A 20,580-nucleotide genomic window follows, 5' to 3' on the forward strand; every position below is an offset into this window, starting at 1 on the left:
GCTAGAGCGAGGGGATTCGTGAGACAAGCAAGAAACTTCTGCAGCTCTTACGAAAGCAGGAGTCCATACTGTGGAAAAAAAGAACAAATATGAGCCACTGTAAAGCTAGAAAAGCATTTTCACTACGGGTAATTCATCAGCAAGCAACAGAATCAGATCAAGATTTGGGTGCTTCTCTAATCTCACACTAGATCAGGGGTGAGCAATTCCGCTCCTGGAGGGAGGGCCAGCGGGCGGCTGTCCTGCATGTTTTCTAATTTTCAAATGAAATTTTTCTAGTTTTCAAATGATCAGGATTGTTGTCCAGCTTCTGCAGATCTATCTGACCATTTGAATCAGCTGTCTCGAATCTCACACTAGATCAGGGGTGGGCAATTCCGCTGTCCTGCAGGAGACCTAGAAAAGATGCAGGACACCCGCGCGGGGGCCCTCACTCCTGCACCGGAATTGTCCACCCCTGCACTCGATGGACAAACAAGTAAATCAATCAATCAATCAATCAATCAATCAATCAATCAATCAATCAATCAATCAATCAATCAATCAATCAATCAATCAATCAGCTTTTGTTTTTCATAATCCAGTTGTTGTCAAGGTTTGTTCTATCTGGTCCATTTTGTTGCTGAATGTTGATGTCTTTTTTTCAGAAACTAAGCCTGGTGTGTTCAAACCGGGACCCATCGCTCTCTTTGGGAACGTGCTATACAGTGGGCTCTTCAACCAACACTTTTGGCATTTTGGCCTTCCCCTCGTCACCAGACTGGTGAGTTCCCATCTTCTTTTGTTCTCCTTCTCAACTTTTGTCATCTGTCAAGCGCTGCCTTTGTCGGCTCCACTCGATTGCCTTCTCCACAAACAGCGATTCACCCGTTTAGTTCTACAGGCGCTAAATAGTGTGCCTGAGCCTTGGAGGCTGTTGTTGATTTATCTCGGGATAATGAATGATGTCCTTTCAGCACACACTAATGCAATATTAGTGGTATTTCAATTAAATTTGAATTAGACTGTAATCTCTTCCATGTCACTTGCTGATTGCAAGGCTGTGTGTTATTGAGCTGCTGATAAATGTTAGAGCAGATTGATATTGATGTTGTCTCCCCATACTGGGATCCGGGCGAGGTTGGTATATGTCGGCTCGTTTGTGTCGCAGAGAATCTGAGCCTATTCTGAGATTTGGGCTGTGTCGCCTGAAAGGTCATAATCTGCTGGCATCAGCTCTTTTAATGCTAAATTTGGTTCAAGACCGTTGTTCGCGCTGATGACGATAATCATCATCACCATTATGAGCAGTTGGCTATTTGCTGCTTGGCTGTTTACACCATTAAAAAAAAAAAATCACTAGGGGCATAATGCAGACTGATGGATCTGTTATGTATATATGTATATGTATATAAAAAACAAAAAGACAAAGTTCAGCATCCCTTCTTTGGTGGTGAGGTAAACACAAATAACCTTTGTGCAAATGCTAATGTAAAAAAACAAACAAAACAAAAACAAAAACCCTCAATTAGAGAGAATGCGCCAATTGCTACAGATCACCAACCAGTCAATCAAAAAAAAAAGACTGTCAAATACTAAAGAACCTGGATTAAGTGTTGTTCTTTTGAAGAGACGTTTCTGTTAAGTGCTTATATATTACCTACACTCCCAAGTGGTAACACAAATCCAATCAGGATTTACCGATCCAATCTGACGGATGAGAAAAAACATGGCTAAAAAGAGTTGGGGGAGAAGTTCGGAAGAATCCATTCATTCAGGCTTCCAAAGAAATTCAAAGGTTGCTCTGTTTTTAAATACATTTTTGATGAAGGTTTTGGTCTTGCGTACCGTAGGAAAGTAATTGCAGTGATTTTTTTTTTTTTTTTGTGGCAGTAACCTTCTGTTAAAGATTAAACACAATGGTAGCATAAAAAAAAAGCCTATTGACAAGACACATGTCCTTAAGGCACAACTGGAGCTTTTTGTCAAGTGCCATCAGCTTGTCATGTTTACAGATGATGCATCCTAAAAAAGCAAAAATGTCCTGCCTTGGGAATACATTTGATTGAAATGCCCACAGTGTCACAATTCCAAATTGCAGGTCAAAAGCATTGTAAACAACCTGCAGTCATTTGTAAAAGGGCAAAATGAAGATGAGCCTTGCAGAGGGCTGGCAGAGGGCTGGCTGGCTGACTCAATCCGCTTACTGCAGCACATCAGGGCCACACCGCATCAGCCTTTGGATCAAGTCATTGTATGGCTAATGCTGATGTCAGTGGCTTTTTTTTTTCCCCCTCATTTGCAAGAGTGTAATATAGAATTGGATGACCATTTGTCTGCATTATAACAAAATGCAAAGGCCGCCCAGAAACCCGGCCCCCGGCTCTTAAAAACTGCATTCATCCTGTCAGGTCTTAAACAAGGTTTGACTCTCATTCAATCCGTTTTTACACTTTGCAGTATTTTGAGGCAGTGAAGTAGTTAACGTAGGCGCTTATCTCATTGCTGCTATTGACCGTAACAGTGATGTGGGGGTTGGCCGTTGGTGTTTCAGGGCCAAAGTTGCTGAGCCAGGCTAGTATGCAATCCTCATCCCTCCCTCCCTCCATCTCACTTGCCTGCCTGTCTCATGCAGCTTTAGTGCAAATCACGTGAAAGTGGAATGGAAGACGAAAATACCAAAATCAAAGTATAGTTTGAGAAAAATGTTGACTTTAGTCAAAATCATTTTGCCAAGTGATTGCACAAAATAAAATCTTCTGGATCCATTTTTTAGGTGAAGTAGACTATTGACATAAAAGTAGATGTACACTTAAAACATATCTGGATTCAGATTCTTTTTTGAAGCAATCACTTGGTGAAAACAATTGAGTAGAAAATTGAGCAAAAAGAAAGGAAATTTGCTAAATAAAACTAAAAAACATTTGATTCAAAATGAAGTGCAATTGTTAATTAGTATATTTGTGGACAGGTCATTTCAGATGATATCAAATGAACAACTATCTTTTCTTACTGTCTTTCACCATTTTTGGATTTTTCATAAATTTCCAATAAGTTCTGTCCAGCCTGTAACGCAACCATGTGGGGCTCTGCCCTCCCATCCCATCCTCTCCTCTCCTCTCCCCTCCCCTCCCGCTCGCTCGCTCACGTTGTGCATCTTTCCGCTCTCCATCTCATCCCCTCTGCACTTGTTCTTCCCTGTTGCAAGATTCCGTGCTATCGCTCAGTGTGGTTAACTCCGGCTTTTCCAAACCTCCCCCTTGTATCTTCTTCCGTCTTCACCTGGGAACACTAAAAGAAGAAAGTCTCACACCTGCTTCCCTCATAAAACACCGCTGCCGAACCCAAGCTGCTCAGGACGATAATAGGAAGCGGAGGGAGGGAGGCAGGTAAAAAAAGTAGAGGGGGGAAGAAAAAAAAAAAAGATAGGACAAGAGGTTGGAAAGTTGTGAAGAGGAGATAGAAGAAAGGCAAAGCGGGGATACATTAGCAACGCCTTCGAGCACTTTACCCTCTTTTTGCCTCTCTCCATATGATTTTTTTTTTCTTTCCCCTCCTTCCTTCCCCCTTTGGCAAAGAAGAGCCTGTGTTTTTTAGTGGAGAGGAAGCAGCTTGAGGTTTTTTTTTGTGCTGCAACTCTGAGACGCGAGAACGGGAGAGCGACTGTCTTCAGGGGCAGCGGGACACATAAAAGGGACTTTATAACTTGGCTACATATCCACAAACACAGGGGCAATTAAGTGGTTGTCAGCAGACGGCGCTGCCAAAAATTACATCCCAGAGAGAGGAGAAAAAACGTGAAAGGACTGAGGAAGTAAGACAGGATAGATCAAGTTTGACCAAGAGAGAGAAAGGAAAAAAAAAAGAGCCCTGGACTCTCCACTTTCTTTGCAAGTCTACCATCCTCTCTCTGCTGAGATGATGATGTATTTCTGGGTGAGTACCGAGAGGCCTCGCACTGTGTCTCACGTGAAATGCACGGCTCGCTTTGATTCGGCCCTAATCACGGCTCTTACTTGATGACAAATTCTTTGTGCTTATTGATCTGTTCTGCTCGTTTGGAGTTGACTCAATTGAAGCACGCACATGGCATTTTTCCACAATTTAAGGGCAGACATGCTAGATCTGCTGACTCAGCATTGCAAAGCAAGTAACTGCAGACTGAGTGAAAAATGCTGCTTGTTATTTGCTTGGATGGCTACATTCAGATTATGTTGCATGATCTTCCAGAGCTTTTAATCTTCTTAAAGTCTCGCAAATGGGAGGGAAGTGGCTTCTTTCCCAAAGGCGTTGCAGACGCTACTTATTTTTTTTAGGATTGGGACTATGCACGTGGTTGCATAATAAATATTTTGATGCTACAATCTTTTTCAACCCTGCTATAGTTGGGGAGTCATGAAATGTGTCTCCACTATATCGAATAGTAAGGAGAACCTTTTATTAGCTATTATGCAATAAACAGGAGCACCACGGAGGGCTTTTTAAATGGTTTTGACATTCAGGTTACCAAGTAATTACCAACTGCTGTGAGTGTAAGGGCCACTTATGTCCTGCAGTGCAGCAAGCATAATATGACATATTCACCCAGAACACCTTAATTGCCTTGAGCTCGCTTGTCGAGACATTACAGCAATAAGTAATCATTTGGAAATGATATCTATAAATGTATACATTTGATCAAATGTATAGATCTCTCAAATTAGAATCACATATGACCTCAGTCTGCAAGTCGTTTCTAATGTCAGGTGTCTTTTGTCTCTCCTTTTATAAAACCTCCGCACAAAGTAATGTGAACCTTCTTCATTCATTTCCACTCCGGGCGGGTTTAAGCGTTATTCTACTAGCAGGGTTGATAAATATCGCACGGGTGGAGTGGTCGCTGTCGTGTGATTCAAGTGTTGACGTGATGTTATTTTTATATATCTATTTATTTTAATTGACGTGCAGTGGAACCAAAGTCTGACTTGATCTTGCTGTCCTCCTTTTTTCCCTCCCTCGGCCCGGTGTGCCGTACGTAGCGCAGTTAATGATGGGGGAGTCTGTCGCTGGTGGCTGTCTGCACATATGAAGCGTGCAGGGCCCCTTTGATACTGAAGCAGCAAGCAAGTGCAGTTGACATTAGCAATTCCTCTTCATCACTACTCCTTATTGACTCTCTCCCCACTCGTTCTCTCTCAAACTCCAAATAAATACATATACACTACGTATACAGTCAAAAATGCAAATGAAGAGAAGTGAGTGAGCCAGGTTAGTGTAAATGCACACGAAGGATTATGTGCAAAGCTAAATACACACTTAGCCAAACATAGGCGTCTTTTAAAACATACTGCAGTGAACACACATCCAAACGCACTGCTGAGTTTGCAGCTGTTCCCTTTGGTATATCTGTGACAATACTAACAGTCAGACTACTTCCATCCGTCCGTCCGTCCTTCCTTTCAGAGACTCCCAAAAGGAACAAAGACCTCTAGTACCAAAGATGGTAGGGCAATAATAGGGGCCGGAAGAAAAGAAACAGCGAGTAGCCGGAACTAATGAACAGGTACATCAAGAGTGGATGCGGAGATAGGACAACAACAAAAAAAGTCTTCTTGAGGGCAGGTCGGGCGGCATCCAGGTGCTTACCGGGGACACAGAAAGGGAAAAAGGGAAAAGGTGATGACCGGGATGTTTTCCTTCCCCTCGTTTGTACCCGCGGGGTCATTAGTGTTAATAATTCATGCTGGACATGGAGGAATGGCCACTGCTCAAGAGGAGGGGAAAATAAAAGAGCAGCTACGATGAGCACAGAAGAAAAGTGCAGATGCTTCTTCCCCGCCCCGCCCTTCCCTTGCTCAGCTCAGCTCGCCTCGGCTCTCCTCTCCTCGGTGTGCCTATGAGCTGATAAATAATTGAGTGTGCTGAGCAGGGGACTGCATGGATTAGAGGAGCAGAGGGAGCAGGAGGCCTGTTGGAGCCCTAGACAGTGAAATGAGTGCCTGCTCTTGAATAGAGATTACCTCCTTTTTTACTCTTCTCCTTCTTTCTACCTTTCTTGACCCTCTTCAGTGCTTGTAGCTTCAGGACAGGGCTTTCCAGATGGCAGGCTCTTTCAGATGAAGCCCAATTACGCGCGCTTGAGTCCAGCTCGTCTTGCGCTAACATTGAATCCGAGCGGACCCATATTTGGAATTTTTCACAATTGGAGCGAGCGCGTCTGATCAAGCCGACTTGTCCGCCAATTTGTTTCTTAGGGGCTCGGCTGATATTCACAAGTGATGGAATGAAACGGAGCTGGTTTTGGCTAAGTGCTTTGCCACTAGTCCATTTTGAGCCAACTATTGTTCCTTTCCCCTCGGGTTAGTTTGTTTGGTCAGGTGTGGACACGGTAATTGAAGTCAATTATGGAGCAAATGAGAGCTCTTCCTCTAGATGACTGTGTCTGGGATTAGATTTGATCTGCCACGTTGTTTTTTTCTGAGGGAATCGATTTGTGGAAAATGAAAATCTTTTCCAGATATTCCCAACATTTTTCTCTCAATATTGAGTATTTCTTCTGATTTGTGGTGTCAGTCAATAGCTGGCAAAATGAGCAACTGTCGAATGACCATGAAGAATAGTAGAGAGGAAAGCAGAACAAAGCCCGTTGGTAAATATTTCAACACCATACCTACAGTATAACACAGACTGTCGGAAAGGGAACAGAGTAAGGTTCCCCAGGCTGGAAGTTAGCAAATCAATAAATCTGCTACCACATAACTTTTGTGCATTCCGAGCAAGTGGTTTTAGTTGCAGATCTGACTGTCGGTAGTCTGCTTTCACATCTCAACCCCCAGAGCATGTTGGCATGCTCCGATTTATTAACCAGAACCGGTAGGCTGGAGTTATTTATTTTTTATTTTTTTACAGTTGCCTTTTGGAGGAAAGCCGTTTTTTTTTGTTTTTGAAACAAGGCAGTTCATCATATTTGGAGAAATGTCCATCATAGGGAAACAAATTGTTCTAAATATAAAAATAGATTTTTTGTTTTAATATTTGGAGAAATGTCCATTATAGGGGGAAAAAAGAATTGATCTTTGGAAAATAGTATTGAGGCTAATTGCCGGTTGTTTGTCTCCATATCCCACGGCATTTTGAAGACCCGAGGTTGACGTCTGTGGCAATCTTTCACCCGGGCGCTTGTAATCCCGAGTCTGGCTATATCACATGGGCCGCTTTCCGCCAGGTGCTCAGCACTTTGGTGCACATTCTTCTATTCAGCGTGTGCTGTAATCTTCACGCCGATAAGGAGATTAAATGGTGAGCAGGAGAGGGGATTTCAAGGATTTCTCCTCCGAGTGCAAAGGGATATCAGTGGGAGGGAAGGAAGGATATTACCCAAGGTTTTAACACAAGCGAGGGAGCGCCAGATGAGACTAAATGGAGAGTGTACCGGAGGAAAAAAAATAAATAAAAATGAGCGAGACAGTCGGGCGTTATCGCCGAGAACGATCATTAGAAGTGTTTACAGAGGAGCCACCGGGGAAAGGTCAGTGAGCCAACACGCTCTTATCGCGGCGGCGGCGGCGGCACAATACCATGGCTGCTGTGACAGTAGGCTACTGAATGTTACCTGTTCTACACCCATTAACAAATGTTATGCTCTCTTTTTACTTTTCATGGATTGAAATTGAATGGATCAGACAGAGAAAAAAATAAAATAGGAACATTTGGAAAAAAAGGAGGCTCGAGGTCAGGTCACATTTTGTTATTACTTCATGCATCATCACCACAGGAGCAAATGAAGAATGTGAACTTCCTCCAAGGACATTTTTTGCTGCTTGACTGTATAATTGTTAATAGGTAACACTCCTGCGGCCTTCTTAGATCTCCTTTTTGTTCTCTTCCATTTAAATTTTTAGGACAAAATCAAACTCAGGCTTACCCCTGAGGTGTTAGAGGAAAGTAATGATTTTTTAAAATGTGGTAAATAATTCAAAAAAAAAAAAAAAAAAGAATGGAATTAAAATGCATGGGGTTTGGGGTAAATTCTTGCTCTTGCTCTCTATTTTCCAAACTAATGAGAGGTTTCTTACTTTATTGTAGTAACCCTGACACACCTATTTTTCCACAAAGAGGAACAAACTGCATTGTGGGTTAAGAGCAACTCCCAGGTGGCAAATGTGTGAAATTGTAAACATGTGTCTTAATAAGTACAGCACCCAGTGAAATTGAAGGAAACAAATCAATGTGTTGACCATTTGAGAAGGTCGGCAATAAGTATTTGTGTCCAATATATTAGCTACATCCCTTGAACTCGCTTGGCTGGGTCATAACCATTTTTATGTGCTATCCCGAGGTCTTTACAAATTATACGATTGGCCACATCATAATCAGGTCAGACTAGATTGGACTCTGCAGGAGACCTCCAAATCAAATGACTCACCATTGATCAACTCATAAATGTAATGAAGAAAATTATTTGACGGCTAACGTTCTGTCCATTAAGGAGGACTTTTATCATCCATTGTGGAGTGACCTTAACTCGCTCTCACTCTCTCTTTATTTTACAAGATTGAAAAAAGAAAAAAAACACATCCTATATGAATTGCCATCTAGTGGCTTGACAAGTTTTGGCCCGTGTTTTTGTTTTTTTGAAATGTGCAACCCTTTAACAAATCAGCCCCCAAGACTTTTCTTGCTTAAGTGCTTTGAGGCTTAAAGGCGAAAGTCGTTTTCTTTTGTTATCAAAGCCCTTCTCCCGGCAAATGGCAATGACCCATTTGAGACACATTTAGGTCCGAGGGGTGCATTTTCCATTTTCACACACATTGGATGACCAGCAAAAGCTCATTAAGAACTTGTTTTGCACAAGCGCATGTAAAAGGGGGCAGTGCGGTAAATGGAATAACAGCCCTGTGACTTGATGTTAAAGGATATTGGGCCATTTGAACACATTCTGTGGCCGGCCGGCCGAGAACAAGTTGGAAATAATAGTGCTCAGCAACACACACGTACTCACCTGTCCAATACAGTAACTGCACCGTTGCTCACATAAATGACTTTTTTTCCTAACTCCACATGCCCTGCATCCTTCCCCCAATTGTGTAGGCCACCCCTTCTCAATCATTCCGACCCCACCCAGTGTATTAGGTCAACCGGGGAATTGCTTGTTGTTGTCGTCGTCATCTGCAGTTTTCATATTTCTCACTTTGATAGCATGCCCAGTGTTCCTCCTATAGTATTGGAACGGAGAGGCTCATTCTGAATTGTCAAACTGGGTGGCGATGGAATGTTTTGCCTTTATGTGGATGCCTTCGAGCCAGTGCCCCCTTCGAGCCGGCGGCTGGGCAAAGAGCAGATAGAAAAGTGTGTGTGCGGCTCTTTTACACCGCTCAATCAAGTTACAGCAAGGTGCCAAGTGTGTGACAAAACGCTTTCACACATCAGCAACACAAGCAATTTCTTCAAACACCCAAAGACGGCACATCCTGAGAGTGAACTTGAAAAAGATGAGCTGCAAAAAGTCCAGTCTTCAGTCAATCTAGAAAAACTTTTGAAAAAGTTTACGATATCTCCAGGAATGATGGTTGATTTTCGAACAGAATGTTTCCCTTTTGCCCTATAAACCTCAATATCCCAAATTCCCCAAAGCAACAAATAAGCAAAGGGCTTGCGCTAAACCTGCCCACCATATTGACTAAAACTTCAACAGTCAAGAAAAATGCATGTGTGATCTTAGACCCTAACCTCCATGGCAGGATGAGAGGCCAAACATTGAGCTGTTAAACTAAGCAATGCCAAAATAACTTCAGGCTCCCCACATGAAGTATAATTTACTTCAAGACACTGCAGCAAAACTTGAATTTGTTTACGAGCACACTGAGGTGAAGTTATTTATTATTATTTGGGTGCTCCAATTCACTCATTACCAAGCAATTCAATGCAATATCAAGCGATACTTAAGTTTGCAGAGCAGAGCCGCTTTTTAACAAGGAATAGTTGTCAGTAAGTGCATGTGTCTCGTTAATAGCCTTTTTAGTGGATTTTCGTTGGGCATGCACAAAAGCTTTCTGGGAAGTGGTGAAGCAGCGTTGGGCGGGCGGTCAATCTGGTGTCTTTGGCTAGCATGTTGAGCTGTATCTGCCAGAGAATTATTTACAGCAGAATTTTCTCCACAGCAGTCTCTCTCTTTTTTTTTCTTCCATTTATGTGAATTTTAGAAAGCTACTTTGAAAATATCTTTGCTTTTAATTGATTCAGCCAGTTACAAATTGATGTCTATAGCTGTCAATGGCAGCCAATGAGTTTTTTTTTCTTTTTCTAATTGGCTAGTCTCCACCTGGCTAATTCGAAAAGCAATGTAATCCCCTATTGATTTACTCCGCATCAAATAACGCATTTTAAAATAATAGTGCAATTATGTCTAGTTGAAAATATATTTGACTTTTCATGAGAGCTGGTTACGTTTCACCTCCTATATAATTACAGTAGAATTAGTCAAAGTTACAGTAATTGCATTTCAGAACAAGTCAAGTCAAGTCAAGTTTATTTGTATAGCCCTAAATCACAAGCAGTCTCAAAGGGCTTCACATAGACAATCAATTGACAATAATTCTCAAAGCATCCCCTGATCTTAGGCTCCCAAAAGGGCAAGGAAAAACTCAAAAAACCCCTACAAGGGGAAAAATGAGAAACCTTGAGAAGGGACCACAGATGGAAGGATCCCTCTTTCAGGATCACCAGGCTGCAATGGATGCAAAGAGGGCACATAAAATACATCATATGGAAACCAAAAAGTGGATGCCCAGGCCAAAGCCAAGAGCTGTCGGAGGTGCCTTCGATTGTCCTGGCAGTGTCCTCCAGGAGGGTATTCCACTGCAGTTCCCTCATGGTGAATTGGTCCACGAGAATCTAGATAGCCATCGTCAGCATGGGTGTCACCTAACCACCTCCCCAGCCGGGGAGGGGTGGGGGAGTGGGGTCGGGGAGAGGTTAAAGGCCACATCATAGAAATACGTCTTTAAACGTGTCTTAAATGTTTCTACTGAGGTAGCAGTTCTAATATCCATTGGCAGGGCATTCCAGAGCTCTGGAGCCCGAATGGAAAATGCTCTAGCCCCTGCAGACATTTTCTTGGCCCTCTGTGTCACTAAAAAACTAGCGTTTTGCGAACGAAGGTTACGAGACGGAACATAAGGAACAACTAAGTCGACGAGATATGAAGGCGCTAAGCCATGCAATGATTTATAGGTTAACAAAAGAACTTTGAAGTCACATCTTAAATGGACCGGGAGCCAATGTAAATTGGCTAATATTGGGGTAATGTGATCAAATTTTCTTGTCCGTGAGAGCAGCCTCGCAGCAGCATTTTGCACTAACTGTAGACTTTTGATGCTGGACTTGGGAAGACCAGAGAATAATGCATTACAGTAGTCCAGAACAGAGTAATGGCAGCAAGAGGGAAATATTTAAACTAGTGCTTCACTACACAGAAACTGAAGAAATACTATATTTTTCTTCTCTAATTGCTCGCTACCACATGCTGGTAAGAGGAAGTGATTGTTTTTGATTTATTGATGAAGGAATTGAAACTCAAAGATGCAATCTTTCCACATTTTGCGGTTGTAAAGTAATACGGGGAGCAAATTCGGTTAGAAAGGGAGAAGGGCAAATGAGAGAACGAGGGCACAATGTGAGAGAGATTTATGTTTGCCGGGATCCTTTAATCCGGGAGAATTAGCCGTTTAAGAGCAGATTACATGTCTCGGACTCTAGAGACTTTTCATACCTGTTTAAATATATAGGTCTAACATATAAATATATATATAAGAGGAAAGTTAGACAGTAAATTTGCTCATGTCACAATTGCAGGCCAGGGGATCAAACAGCCGTTATCTTTTCCTCATTCACATGATCTTTTTTTTTTTTTCCCCTTGTCAGCCTTATGTTGGCCCAGCCAGTGATAAGATCCACAGAGGAAATAGCAATGTGTGTTTTTAATATTCAGCGGGCGGTTATGCATTTACTCCTCTTTATATAATGAGATGCTATCGCTGCTTTTTCCCTCAACTTGATGAGGGAGGGGGTGTGAAGACAAATTTCCACCCTTTGATTAGATGTGCTTTTAGGAGCAACAGGCTTGAATTTGGTCGCTCGCTGGGTTTGGATTGAGATGACCATTGGAAGTCAAACAAAAAGATTTAAGAGAGAAAAGGCAGAAGGAAAAAAGAGACAATAGAAGTCATTATTCCTTCAGCATGTAAGTGTCTTAGGTCTGTGTAAGGTTAGTGCGCTGCAATCAATTCTGGCGAGAGGTGAAGTAGTTGCGAGTCAGGCGAGAAGGGCGCTCGTACATTTCCCAGTCCTGATCCATTCAGCCCTCCCGAGAACCAATGTATGAAAAAAGATTGCGTGGCCACGGCACGTGTGCTGTATATTCCAAAAAGTAACCTTGCATCATGTAAGGCCCACCTCTGCCTGACCTCATAAAATAATGCATTGAAAGTAGAAGACAGACAGACAGACAGACAGACAGACAGACAGACAGACAGACAGACAGACAGACAGACAGGGCAGAGGAGCAGAGCAATAGCAACTATTTGCACTCCGGCCACCACTGAAAGGCCTTGTGAGTGTGCAGACTCCCATGAGCTAGGCCGTACAGCCAGACAATGATTGAGGACGCGGGGCACACGGTCAGAGGAGCAGATGGATCGGTCCTCCCAATGCACCTGAGAACCAATGCCAGGAATTTGCCCCAATGTGTAATCGCAGAAGCAGAGAGGCACGCAAACTATATCGACAGGCCTCGTAAAACTGACGTCACTGCACCCTTGTATTGTTTTTTTTTTTTTTTTTTCCCCATTACATTTAATGAGATTCTAATCTGTGTATCACAGTAAGAAGACATGCTAGTCATTTGTGGAGCAGCGTTGACTGCTGACCGGGAATTCCGGGGGCAGAGGCTCTCTGTCCCTAAGGTGACATAGACATGATGTACACAAGCATCATCTTTTGTAATAATAGTTTGTGTGCTGCTGCGCATAGAACAAGCAGAGTATGTGCTTACTGAGCGATTGCTGGAGCTTCGCCTCTACTGAATTGCCTCTTGTTGGATATATGTAATGCTGTTTGTTTTGGAAATGCATTTGTTTTTGAATTGCTGTCATGAAGCTGATCTTAGAATATTTGGACCAAAAACTATCGATGACCAGTTTCGAATTGTTCTGGTATTTTCGTCTATATAGTCTCAGTAGGCTAAAAGAATGTCCATTACAATCAGTCTGACTGGTAAATATTTCCAATGCATTAATCGTAAGCAATGCGTGAGAGAGTTTTTAATGTTTGCCCCATTTGCCATTGGCGGCGGACGCGTTGGAGCAGTCAGGAGTTTTAGTGGCGGGCCGACTGCAGATAAATGTATAGTATGTACAGGAAATGTACGAGTCCCACTTGATAGATAATCCGGCGCAAGTCAGCTGGAACTGTCAGCCTCCTTTTTCTTATATCTGCTTATGTCCACTAATTTGTCTGTCTGCTCTGTGTATTCTCCCTTTTTCTATCTTGGCGCTTCCTTCTTTGGTAAATCCATCTGTTGTGTAATTTCCTCTGTAGAATTGCTTTGTTCCCCCAATCACCCCGCTCTCTTATTTACTGAGTGGAGAGCAGGAATGGAGGAGGTAATGATAGCATGACAAAAAAGGTTTGTTGTTTCTCTGCTTCTGCTCACTACTCTGTATTAGCTCCCTCTGGCTCCCTCCTGTTTTCTCATTATTTCCCAGTCGCACATCCGAGCTTTATCCATTTCAATAAAAAAAAAAGGTGATTAGAACCTGTTTTTTTTTTTAGCTTGTAGGTATTGTGTTCTTCTGAAGGAAAAAAAAAGCAACTCCAATGTTTGACAAAAGTGGTGTCCCGGTTGTGATGAGAAATAATGATTTTCAAAAAAGAAGAATGTTTTTTCTTTTTTCTTCCTGCTGTCTCTTTCTCCTCCTTGTTGGGAATGATATCAGCGCTACAAAACATCCCTGAGATGCCGGCTGCTGACAAAGGCAAAAACAGCCTGCCTCTGGGAAACGTAGTTTCCATCCACCCGCCTCATTTCCCAAGATGCGTCTGGCCTCAGCTTGTATAAATCCGAAACGTACAAATGCAAATGTTGCTGGCGGGGCACTTTTCTTCTCAAAGAGATAGATGGATCGATGGACTGTATTGCTGGATTTTGGAGCGAGCCTTTTGAGTTGTGTAATTATTGAAGCATCTTTTATGGTGTTGCAAGTGCCAGTGAGATAGTGATGCATGGTGAGGGAGAATTCCTCTGACAAAGATGAAGTCATACATTGATGAGAAACAAGGAGTGGAGTGATGAGTGTCTTGACGTGCATGGAGGCTTTCTTAGTTGGCTTGCCAATGATGGATGTTTCTTCAACAGATGGAGTGAAAAAGCAAGCTTTAGCTGCAGAATGGTCTTTGACAGCCAGGTAGCTAGGTCCCTCTGTCCCTGACTGCGCAGGTGTCAGCAAGCACTGGATGAAATACTGCCATGTCAGAGCCTCTATTACACCTCAGCGGAGAGGAAGGAGAAGTAGAGGAAAAAAAAAAGGATGAGGGAGTCACGATTTGCCAATCCTTTTTTCTTAAGGCCTAATTCACTTGAATATCAAAAAAGTGCAAGAACTGAAGAGGGCACCATTTCATTTACTTGTGGGTGGAACAATGCTTTATATTGTTCCAGGTTCATTAGAATTTGAGAAGTGGTGTATCTGGTTTGTACCTAATATAATCATCATCATAATATGTCTAGGAGTTGAGCAATTTAATACATTTAAATGAAGTCAGCGTTTGCACAAAGTCATTTTAAATGTGCAAACTGGAAAAAAAAAAAAAGTCTAGTCGACAGTCCGATGGGAAAAGAGAGCAAAACAAAGCAGCGCCTCATACTGTGATCAAAGCGGGATAACAAAACAGAACATTTTGATGGAAATAAATAAGACCATTTATGAAAATCTATTTTCATGATAGCCAAACACCAGTGACCCCTGTCCTATGTTTTAGCAACTGTGTGTGTGTGTGTGTGTGTGTGTGTGTGTGTGTGTGTGTGTGTGTGTGTGTGTGTGTGTGTGTGTGTGTGTGTGTGTGTGTGTGTGTGGTACCGGTCCATTCAAACCTGAATTAGCACTGTCACCTAAATGATAATAATGAGTCAATTTTACAAGGGGAAGTCTCTTCTACCTATTCTAATCAGCCCTGGACACACACACACACACACACACACACACACACACACACACACACACACACACACACACACACACACACACACACACACACACACACACACACACACACACTGGCTCCCAAATATGCAGAGTGCTGCACTGTGAGCAATCCTACGCTAATTACCTTCCAATTAGATTGACTATTATTCCCTAATAACCTGACTGGAGCAGGCTAATCATATGTTTGAGTCATGCTCTAATGCAGTCAGGCCCAGTGTGGGGTCAAACTCAATTTGGTTTAGCGACATGGAAGGAATGTGCTCTTTCATTTGCTTTGCTGGCCCACGCTGAGCCAGGCTATAAAAATCAACTTAACGCTAAGCTGTCACTCACTTACGGCCTTTACTAGAACGTGTCATTGGAACTGGTTCTTTTCATAGTGTTTATGATTTTGTCATGAACTGTACATGCAAATGTGTGAGATGCTGCAGAAGACAGGTCACATAAGGTGCTATACCTACCTACCTTAGTAAGATCCAATGATAGGGCTGTTTTGTGTGTGTTGGAGAGATGTATGCCTTCTAGCAGACTCACAAGGGCTTGCGACACTTCATCAGGTGGCATAAAGCCTCCAGTCAGCATATGTCGCTGGTGTAGTTGTGATAAGGGTTCTAATACGCGCGCACAGCCGAGCAGTGGCGGGCGGTTGGTCGGTCGGTCGGTACCTACACCCACCCATCCACCGCCCGACCGAGCGGCTGCTGATGCTGGCAAATAGCTGAGATTGGAGCCCAGCTGCTTTCCGGGCTGATAGGCAGGCACTCAAGCAGGGTGTGGATGTCTGTGCTAGGGAGAGACTCCCTGGAGAGGCCCACGTTTAGCAGCAGATGCTGTTTTGCATTTTATTCAAGGCGTAGTCGGGGCGGAGCCAAGAGCTTCTGCAGACATGCGTAGAAAGGAGCCAATCATTTTGCACTCTTTAGTCACGTTGCCTTCTTAGTGGCTTGGTGAAATATTTCTAAAGCATATTGACAAAATAAAGCATGGCCCCGTAGTACTGATGTATGGTGAAACATTTCTAAAGCATATTGACAAAATAAAGCATGGCCCCTAGTACTGATTTATGACTTGTGAGAAAATCTCACAGGAATCAGTGTTGGCTGCTCAAAATGAGGTGGGACCATTTTAGGAGTAAAAATCCAAATATTGAATGTAAAATGAAAATAATTTGAAATATATGGATGGATGGAGATGTACTATTAGCCAATCAAATGATTGGAATTTGGCGGTCGCAGCAAAACGAATGGCTGCTCAGATAAAATGGCGGAGTCAAATGACAGGGTTTGTTGTTTCTTCATGCCAAGTCTTTGGTTCTTTTCAACAATGGCTCTGCTTCCCCTCGCCCAGCAGGGACTGGGCGCTGCTCTCAAAGTCACTTCTCCTGCCGAGACAATCTGGCTGCTCCCAAAAAAAAAAAGACTTCCCTCCCTCCATCCCTCCCTCTCTCTTTCCCTCCTTCTCTCCCTCACTTAATACGGTTTCACACTCTGGCAATTTTGACTTTACCTGCTCTTTCTGACCTTTTTGCTGTAATAAGGAGTTGCAAATGACAAAGCCACCTGAATCCTCACAGGGACCTTTTGTCTGTGATGTCCCACCTCATTTTGCACTTCCAATAACAAGCACGTGGATCTGCTTAAAGAGCGAAAACTATAAATATTTTAATACTGTCAATCTGACTTTGATGGTGACTTTGAAGCCTCAATGTCAGCCATTTTTTTGAAACCTGAATCCGGTAATATAGCCAGAAAGCGTGCTGTATTCATAAAATAACACAAACATCTGTCGTGTTCATATTTTTACGGGTCGCATCTGAGATTTTTTTTTTTTTTAAATCATACGCTAAAAACAGCCAAAAACGATAAGGCTTATCATTTGCATGATTTTACATAAAGGTGTGACAAGAAATGTTCTGCCATATTTTCCATTTCACAAGAGACGCTCATCAGCATGCCGTAGATATGACATATTGCATTAATAGCAATAAAATGCATTCGAGGTTACAAAGTAATTGATGGCGGTTTATTGAGCAAGCACAATGTCCATTAAATCTGCACAAGCTGAAATATTTGTCAAAAAATCTAAATCAATACACTTTCCAATCCTGAATCTAAAAATAGCATGGATTGACAGTATATATTTTAAGATTTGTTAGCAAGGTAAAAAATGTCTGAGAAAGCAGGTTCCGACATAACCTTCTGTTGTCCGCTAGACTCTTATGTTGCTTTTCAAAGGCTCTTCAAATATTCGGGAGCATTCACTGCAATAACAGACTTGCATATTCAATTTTGACACCTGCTCTTGATGTCAAGGATTTCTTGTTATACTTACACACAGGAGACACAGAAAATGTTTTGCTTTTCATACCACATGTACATTTCAAACCGCTTGTTTATTTCCAAACCATCGCCAGATTTTAATCTTGGTGAAGAACATACAGTATGTGTCCAGCCCTATTTTGCATTCATGGTTTACGTGTCATTAAATACAATAAAAAATAAAAACGGAATATAATTGGCTTTTTTAAGGTAGACGCAAACACTCCATAAAGATTGGTCACCTAAAACGTAACAGGATGAAGACAAAAGCAGACGAAGCATTATGGCACTAAATATGGTGATGCATGGGCATGAACATAGAATATTGGTTGGAAAATGCCAGCCTATGCATTTCATATCCGCCAGTGATGCTTAACGGTGGTGCGATTCAAATCAAATGCACAGCATCATTTCAAAGTGTTTGTGGTGTGGTCTCCAATTAATATCACTGAGCTTTACTGGGAGCCAGCTGCTCCCAACAAAGAAACGGTGCGTAGCTCCAGCCACCCTATAAAACAGTGACGTGCAATGCATTGCTGTTTTTAAATCAATTTAGTAAACGACACGTATCCATGTGTTGGGCGCAATGGTAAGGCAGATTGGTGGGGGGGAGGCAGATTGTGATTTCCAAACTATTTTTCCATCTTTATATGTATCTGTTCAGCTGTACAGTTTTGTGCGTCTGGGCCATTTCAGTGCACTGTTATAATTGGCAGCGGCCTCTCCCAGAACAATTTTCCAGGTGCTGCATAGTATTTATGAAAGTGATTGAGTCACGGACTGCTAAATTGTTAAAGGCAAGGCCTGATGGACAGCCAACTTGCTCACTGTAGATGAAGTGCCAGAGGGGAAATATCAGGAATGAAAAAAATGATGTATTTTCTGCAAATTTCGAAAATATTGACATTTTTGTGGGGGAGTTTGGAGGTTGCATTGTCAAACAATAAAAACATATATATATATCAAATATTTTCAGAAGTGCAAAGTCGGAACTCTTCACAGTTTCACGGCTTCTTGATGGAGAGAGCAACTTCTCAATTCAGTCATCAATTATTTGGCCTCCCACCTCCTGACAAGAATGTGAAACCAATGCTGTTGCAAGTTGATACATGATCATCTAATAAAAGTAAAAGTCCTCCAGAATTGAGACACTGATCGTTCATAAATCCGAATGATCAAATTGCAATGTTTTATGTACAAAACAAGCTCAATGGGTGAAATGCTAATTTGCCTTTGTCATTTTAATAATTAAGCCCGACTGCATTAGCGGAAGCCGACTGTGGCTAAATTCAAATGTGTGCCTTTGGAATTGAACTGTAATGAGGGGAAAATGCACTTTTTGAGCAAATGATAAAAGTGGGCCAGCCAAGCCACATCAATTATTAAAGCATGTTAAACCTTTGTAGATCCTCTAGGACTGTGCATACTCAACTCTTTATTTTTCCCCTTTTCCGGGTCAGTAAGCCACCTGGTGGGACTTATTTGCGTTCAATGCGACTCCTGCTGCTTTTACTAGTGGAGGACAGACTGCCTGGTGGCAAGCCAGTTATGCTCAAAGCAGAAACGCTAAAAACCACTGCATGCAAATGAAGAGGCGGCTCTTAGTTGCTGTTAAGCGTGTTCTCTACGTGCATTCGTTTTTGGTACAAATAGGCAGGCTACTTGTGTCTTTTGAATAAGATGACCATGATTGAAGTGTTTTGAGTTAGGTAGGATTGGCTTTTCTCTTCATAGTGACATGGTAAGAACAACCAAAGCATGGATACGTACTAGGCATGAACAATTCTTCCTGCTCGGAAGTCCGTTTCCACAGCGTGCTTGAATTTATCGACTTCAAAGCGCCATTTCCAAAGGCGGGTTGGTGTAATCTTTCTGCTTGAACTGCCTGCTGGAATGTTTTGTGGCCAACTGTTTATTGTAGGAGCATCAGAGTGCAGCCCATTGAGTACGCAGTGCGCCTGCCTGCCTGCCTGCCTGCCTGCCTGCCTGCCTGCCTGCCTGCCTGCCTATCCTATTTCAAGTTAAAAACCCAAAATACATTATGGCCAGAAATGTATACACGTATACCATCCATATATTGTAGTATGCAGCTGATTTCAAGTCATTAGCTTCGTCCGAATAAAACAATCTGTTTGTTTCAATGCAACATGTTTAAACATGGGAAAGTAGAGGAGCGCAGCATAGCTGCATTGCTTTTCTTTTCCCTTCCATCATTCGATTCCCTGCCTGGCTTGTGGGGCACGCCCCCCCCCCCCCCCCCCCAACACAGGAGGTGTGTAAAAAAACAGACGCTGTGTGGAACGAAATCATTTGGCCTGTGTCATAGTGCACCAATCAACAGTCGTAACATCAAATTATAGATAAACTATTGCTTGCTTTCACCGAGGTCCCACAGGTGCACGGAATGTTGCAAGGAGGAGGAGGAGGAGGGGGAGAGAGTGACTGGGTTTGTGTATCCTACAACCGTATATCTCATTATTCAGCCATTAGCTCTTTTCTTTCTGGGGAAATGCCTCACTTAAAGGAAAATATCCTCTACACAACTGGGCTATAAATTAAATTAAGCCGTTGCATTAGAGCTGTAATGCGTGTGTGTGTGTCTTTCTCATTCATAATTGTTTCAGAAATGCCTTCATTTGGAGAGATGGGTGTCATTGCGAGAATAGTTCAAGGAAAAGAGAGAAAGAAAAGGAAAGCAATCTTCTTGTTTTGATTGAACAAAGCCTATAAGCAGCTGCTTGCAAAGTGCTCTTGTAGCATTGAAAGCGTGTTAATCCTGTTGTAACTAAATTGATTTACAGCCACAATCATGTATTTTGGATTAAATGCATTGAATAGTTGATAGATTTTTTTTTTCCTTTTGTGCACATGTATAGGTACTTTTGAGCTAGCATTGTTATTTAGAAAAGAGTTGTACGGATGGGCACGTAGTCAAAAAGAATTGCAGACCTTATTATTGATTAGGGGTGCCTTGTAGCAAATTTGGCATCACGGAGTCCACGATTTAGCTGCAACAACTGCTGATACTGTTAAGAAAGTTAAAA

Source organism: Syngnathus leptorhynchus, chromosome 22 (assembly GCF_054491065.1).
Source record: "Syngnathus leptorhynchus isolate UIUO chromosome 22, UIUO_Slep, whole genome shotgun sequence".
NCBI lineage: Eukaryota > Metazoa > Chordata > Actinopteri > Syngnathiformes > Syngnathidae > Syngnathus > Syngnathus leptorhynchus.